The 6,336-nt window shown below is 43.5% G+C and overlaps 1 pseudogene across 1 annotated transcript; it reads right to left on the bottom strand.

Moving 5' to 3' along the window:
• Positions 1-4,053: 4,053 nt before the first annotated feature.
• Positions 4,054-6,106, bottom strand: LOC307100319 (heat shock cognate 71 kDa protein-like; annotated as a pseudogene). Its single transcript has one exon. The product of its transcript is annotated as a heat shock cognate 71 kDa protein-like (transcript).
• Between the last annotated feature and the right edge of the window lie 230 nt (positions 6,107-6,336).

Below are 6,336 nucleotides of genomic sequence, written 5' to 3'. Positions count from 1 at the left end.
TGGTGGGTGCATAGGTATATATCTAATTTATTTTTCTGTATGTTTGAAATTTTCATACTTTTAAAAGTGAAACAGTTGGTTTCAAGTGCCTCTTTTAAACAAGCACCCATATAAAAAGTGGTTAATACATTTACTCATAAAAAACAATACTATGAGCTCCTCTTAAAGATCCCAGGGTGGAAACAGACTTGCTTAACTTTAGAAAGGATAACTTTAAAAACATCAGAGTAAATATACAATTCTAATTATTGACAATGAGAGAAGACAGATCACAGAGATATGAGGCTTTCAAAAATTGAAATTTTGATGTTTCAAGTTAAGATTTCATTAATGTCTGTATAACCTAAATTAACACCTTTACTGAGATGACTGAAATGTTTAGGCTAGACATCTGTAAAATGCCTGGCATCCATATTCAATAGCACTTCTTTGAGCCCAATATGGTCCAAAACAAAGCCATGAACCCCTGCACCCTCTCCTCCACAACACAACAAAGCTGGTCATCTCATTTCAGTGACAAGAGTCGTGCAAGTCAGAAACCCAGGTGATTTCTTGATCACTAAGCCTTATGATGTTACTATTAACTTCAGCCCATTTTTTTTTATATAGGAGTCTTTTAAAGATTGCGTTCACTTTACAAAGATTATTTTAGTTAAACTAGCATTATGTCCATAAGTACACTTAACCTGGCATGCATAAAAAAATAAATGGGTGAGGGTTCCCCAGTCAGTCAACACTGTGGAATAATCATACTTTCCCTTGTTTATCTCCACTACCCTAAGCAACGTACAACAACCTGATATACAGGTTAAGTGAACCCTTGAGTTAAATATCAGTAAAGCTTAACTTTTTAATACAATATGTTAATAGAACCTCAAATACTTTTCTTGCTGCCCAATTGAACATCTTGTGTACTCTACTTCAGCTATAAACTGAAATCAGAGTGATTTTTTTGAAATTCAAAATGATCCTTTCCCACCACTCCTCATCTCCTCTTGCCCCCTACACATTAACACTCCAGAGACTTCCGCTGCTTCTAAAATACAGACCAAAACCTCTAACTGGCCTTTGATCAAAGCTTTCCATAATTTGCCCTTTGTCTCCCTTTCCAGTTTCATCTTACTGAAACTAACCCTCACTCTTTGATACAAAGAAATGGAGAAACAAACCTCCCTATTATATGTTTTCATTCTAATACTTACTACAGTTGTAATTTTACTTGCATATTTTATTATGTGTTAAGTGTCTATCTCCCATACCATAAGCTATATATGTTTTTGTTCTTATTTTTGTTCACCCCTAATATCTAGCATAGTATTGTTCAATATTTTTGTTAAATAAGTGAATGGTCCAAAAAAGAAAGTAGATAAAGTATTCTCTTGATAAATTAATATTTATAGGGCTTTTGCCAATGAACCCAGATAAAGGAAGGACATGTGTAAACAAACAAACCCCCCTGAAGGGTCATACAACAAAGGGAAAAGAAACATTTAATTAACATGTAACATTAATATAAAAAAGTAACATTTAAGTGCTTACAAGAAGAAAATGGGGGCTTTTGAAATAGAAAAAGACAATAAAAATGCTCAGAAATTTATTTTGGAGAAATGCATAGACTTGCTACTTTGAGTTGATGGTATAAAATTACAGATGACAGTGACAAAGCAAAACTATTGAACTTTCATTATTTTATCAGTATTGCCACTTGGGTATACTGGTTGTGGAAATGGCCTAACTACTTTCTATATGTTAGAAAATGAATTATATACATAGGATCAGAAAAAAACTTGCAGATGGGATTAATAAAGCAATTATATATATATGTATACACACATATATATATAATTTTATTTATTTATTCAATAATTATGATATTGCTTTTTACATTTAAAAAAATTTTTGAACCAATTTCAAACTTACAGAAATGTTGCCAGAAGAGACAACAACTTTATATTCCTATCATCTGGGTGGGTGCTCAGTTAACATTTTATTTCATTTACTAGAGGCCCAGTGCATGATTGAATCATGCACGTGTAGGGTCCCCTACACGCTTTTGCTTTTGATCACGGGGAGCTGGGTGCCTGTCCTCTAGTGCACCAGGCCTTTCAGAAGCCTCCAGTGCGGCGGAGGCTTCTGAAAGGCCTGGTGTCTGAGCGGAAAGGCATCCAGCTGCCACGCTTTTGCTTTTGATCGCGGGGAGCTGGGTGCCTGTCTGCTGGTGTCTGAGTGGACAGGCATCCAGCTGCCACGCTTTCACTTTCGATCGCTGGTGCACCAGGCCTTTCAGAAGCCTCCGGCGTGGCGGAGGCTTCTGAAAGGCCTGGTGTCTGAGCGAAAAGGCATCCAGCTGCCATGCTTTTGCTTTTGATCGCGGGGAGTTGGGTGCCTGTCTGCTGGTGCACCAGGCCTTTCAGAAGCCTCCAGCGCGGCGGAGGCTTCTGAAAGGCCTGGTGTCTGAGCGGAAAGGCATCCAGCTGCCACGCTTTCACTTTCGATCGCTGGTGCACCAGGCCTTTCAGAAGCCTCCGGCGTGGCGGAGGCTTCTGAAAGGCCTGGTGCTTGAGCGGAAAGGCATCCAGCTGCCACACTTTTACTTTTGATCGCGGGGAGCTGGGTGCCTGAGCGGACAGGCACCCAGCTCCCACGCTTTTGATGGTCCGTGGCTGCTGAGGGGGGCTACCCTGCTGTTGAGAGGCGCAGGGGGCGGGACTCCCACCCACTGCGCCTCTCAAAGGCCGTTGAGGGGGGCTGCCGCGGACACCTGGCTTCCCTGCCGTTGAGAGGCGCAGCTGGGTGTCCGCGCAGGCCCCCTCAGCGGCCGCGGATCTGGCCTCGATCTGGCCGTTGAGAGTCGCAGGGGGCGGGAGTCCCGCCCCCCTCAGTGGCAGCGGATCCGTGCCTCTCAATGGCTGGATAGGCCACCCCGAGTCCCGCCCCCCAGCCTCCCGCCGCCCAATCGTGGGCGTAGCGGAGTGATGGTAATTTACATTTTACTCTATTATTAGATAGGATTCTCTCTCTCATCTCTCTCTACTGCCCTGACATGATGCCCCAGCACCCCTAAAATATACTGCATTCCACCCCAAGCTGGAATGTCTGCTACTGTAACAACAGAAAATGCAGCCATCAAAAAATATCAGCATTGATAGAACACTACTGCCAAATTCAAAGAGTTTATTTCCATTATCCAATGGCCCTAACAATGTCTCTTTTCCTTTTCAGTCTAGTATCCTGTCCAGGAACCTGCCTTGCATTGAGTGGTCATGTCTCTTTCAGTCTGGAACACTTTCAATCTTGCACTCTCTCTCTCTCTTTCAAATGCCCGAGTTTTAAAGAATGCGTGCCTCTTCTTCTATAGGTTGATCCTAAGCCTAAGTATGTCTGCTGACACCTTGATCTGGAATATATAGATTCAGATTGTGATGAAATATATTTCTGTTGTGTCAGCACCCAGTTTGTCGTACTTTGTTATGGCAGCCCTAGGAAACGAACACAGCTATGATCTTAGCTGTGAGTTCTCACCTTCTTTCGTCTTCTGGAGACCCACTGGCTCACCTGGACATTTTTAGGGAGGGAGCTGGAAGTGCTTTCTGAAAGTCTTCTATTTGTGAAGGCAGTTGAAGGTGTCTGAAAAACAGGCCAGGACTATGAGTTTTCCAGACTGTGACAGAATGAGTCAGGAACCCACCATATTCTGCCCAAACAGCCAACACATTAATTCTTTTTTTTCTTTTTATGGTGCCAATTTTAAATAGTTTTATTTAAGATGTTGCATTTTCCACTTTACAATCCTATATAATAAAAAGCTAATATGCAAATTGTCCCCTCCATGGGAGTTCGACTGAGAGTTCAACCGGGAGTTTGACCAGGAGGCAGGGCCGGCCGGCCAACCACCTGCAGCTCCACCCCCAGCTGGCCCAGCCAGATCTGGGTGGGCTGGCCAGACCCCACCCATGCACGAATTCATGCACCAGGCCTCTAGTACAGTTATGAAGTGCATTATTTGTTTGCCCTGTGCACAGTCCATATTCAAATATCAAGAATGCCCACTTATTTACTATACAGCAGCTGAACTTTTAAAACTGCCATGGAATTTGCTACAAATCTGGGTCCTTCAATATTCTGTGTGGAACAATGCTATATCTATGCGCAAAGCTGGCTTAATCAACCTCTTCAATGGTGGGCCCAGAGGAGGCACCACCAGATGGAGGAGCTTCGCCACCAGGGAAGCCTCCAGGCATTCCTCCAGGCATGCCTCCTGCACTCTGGCACAGCTTGGTAATGATGGGGTTGCAGACTTTTTCCAACTCTTTCTGCTGATGTTCAAATTCTTCCTTTCTGCAGTCTGGTTCTTATCAAGTCAGTTGATTTCATTGCACTTGTCAAGAATCTTCTGTTTGTCCTCATCATTGATCTTGCCTTAAATTTTTTCATCGTCAACAGTTGCTTTCATGTTGAATACATAGGCTTCAAGTGAATTCTTGGAAGACACCTTGTCCCGGTGCTTCTCATCTTCCGCTTTGTGCTTCTCAGCTTCTTGGACCATGTGCTCAATGTCTTCCTTGCTCAGATGACTCTTGTCATTAGTGATGGTAATCTGTTCTCTTTTCCTGTACTCTTATCCACAGCAGAGACATTGAGGATGCCATTGACATCAACATCAAAAGTGACTTCAATCTGGGGGACACCACGAGGTGCAGGAGGCATGCCTGTGAGTTCAAACTTGCCAAGCAGGTTGTTATCCTTGGTCATGGCACGCTCACCTTCATAAACCTGGGTGAGCATGCCCGGCTGGTTGTCGGAGTAGGTGGTGAAGGTCTGTGTCTGCCTGGTGGGGATGGTGGTGTTGTGCTTGATGAGCACCGTCATGACTCTGTCAGCCGTCTCAATGCCAAGGGAAAGAGGCGTGACGTCCAGCAGCAGCAGATCTTGGACATTTTCAGATTTGTCTCCAGAGAGAATGGCTGCCTGGACAGCTGCACCGTAAGTGACAGCATCATCAAGGTTGATGCTCTTATTCAACTTTTTTCCATTGAAAAAGTCCTGTAGGAGTTTCTGAATCTTGGGGATGCGGGTAGAGCCACTCACCAGGACAATATCATGGATCTGGGACTTGTTAAGCTTGGCATCCCCAAGGGCTTTCTCTACAGGGTCTACGGTACCACGGAAAAGGTCAGCATTCAATTCTTCCAACCAGCATGAGTGATAAAGGTATAGAAGTCGATTCCTTTATAGAGCGAATCAATCTCAATACTGGGAGAGAGAGTACGCTTAGCACATTCACAAGCAGCAAGGTGACAAATAGCCCTCTTGTCACTGATACCCTTCTTATGCTTGTGTTTGAACACTGAAATGAAATGGTTGACCATTCGGTTGTCAAATCTTCTCCACTTAAGTGGGTGACCTCAAAGATTCCATCTTCAATTGTGAGGATTGACACATCGAAAGTGCCACCTCCCAAGTCAAAGATCAGCATGTTTCTTTCAGCTCCAACCTTTTTGTCTAAACCATAAGCAATAGCAGCAGCAGTTGGCTCATTGATGATTCTAAGTACACTGAGACCAGCAATAGTTCCAGCATCTTTGGTGGCCTGACACTGAGAGTCATTGAAGTAAGCAGGTACTGTGACAACGGCATTGGTAACAGTCTTCCCAAGGTAGGCTTCTGCGATTTCCTTCATCTTTGTCAAAACCATGGATGACACCTCTTCTGGATAAAAGCTTTTTGTCACTCCCGTGTATTCCACTTGAACCTTGGGCCTGCCAGCATCATTCACCACCATGAAAGGCCAATGCTTCATGTCAGACTGGACAACAGCAGCATCAAATCTACATCCAATCAAGTGCTTGGCATCAAAGACCGTGTTGGTAGGATTCATTGCTACTTGATTCTTTGCAGCATCAGCGATCTATCGCTCAGTATTAGTAAAGGCAATATAACTCGGGGTGGTTCGGTTTCCCTGATCATTGGCAATTATTTCCACTTTTCCATGCTGGAATACACCCACACAAGAGTAGGTGGTGCCAAGATCAATGCCAACTGCAGGTCCCTTAGACATGGTTGCTGGTGTGTGTGCTCAGCTTGCACAGACAGAACAGAACTGGTGTCCCCGCGATCAATGAGCAAACACATTCTTTACATTTTTTTTCTTTAATAAAGTTCCAACATCCTGCTGGTTAGCATCTAATCTTAGTTAATTATTCAATACAGTTATCTGCACCACCCAGGAAAAGTATATAGCAGAATGACTAAAAATAAGTTGAAAGACTAGTCACAATAAATATTATTTTCCCAACAGAGACCAATAAACGATACACCTCATCTTTAAGTCATATG

This window comes from Cnephaeus nilssonii, assembly GCF_951640355.1.
Source record: "Cnephaeus nilssonii genome assembly, chromosome: 1".
Classification (NCBI taxonomy): domain Eukaryota; kingdom Metazoa; phylum Chordata; class Mammalia; order Chiroptera; family Vespertilionidae; genus Cnephaeus; species Cnephaeus nilssonii.
The sequence above is the reverse complement of the archived record's forward strand: the minus strand, read 5'-3'. Positions and strand labels throughout refer to the sequence as shown.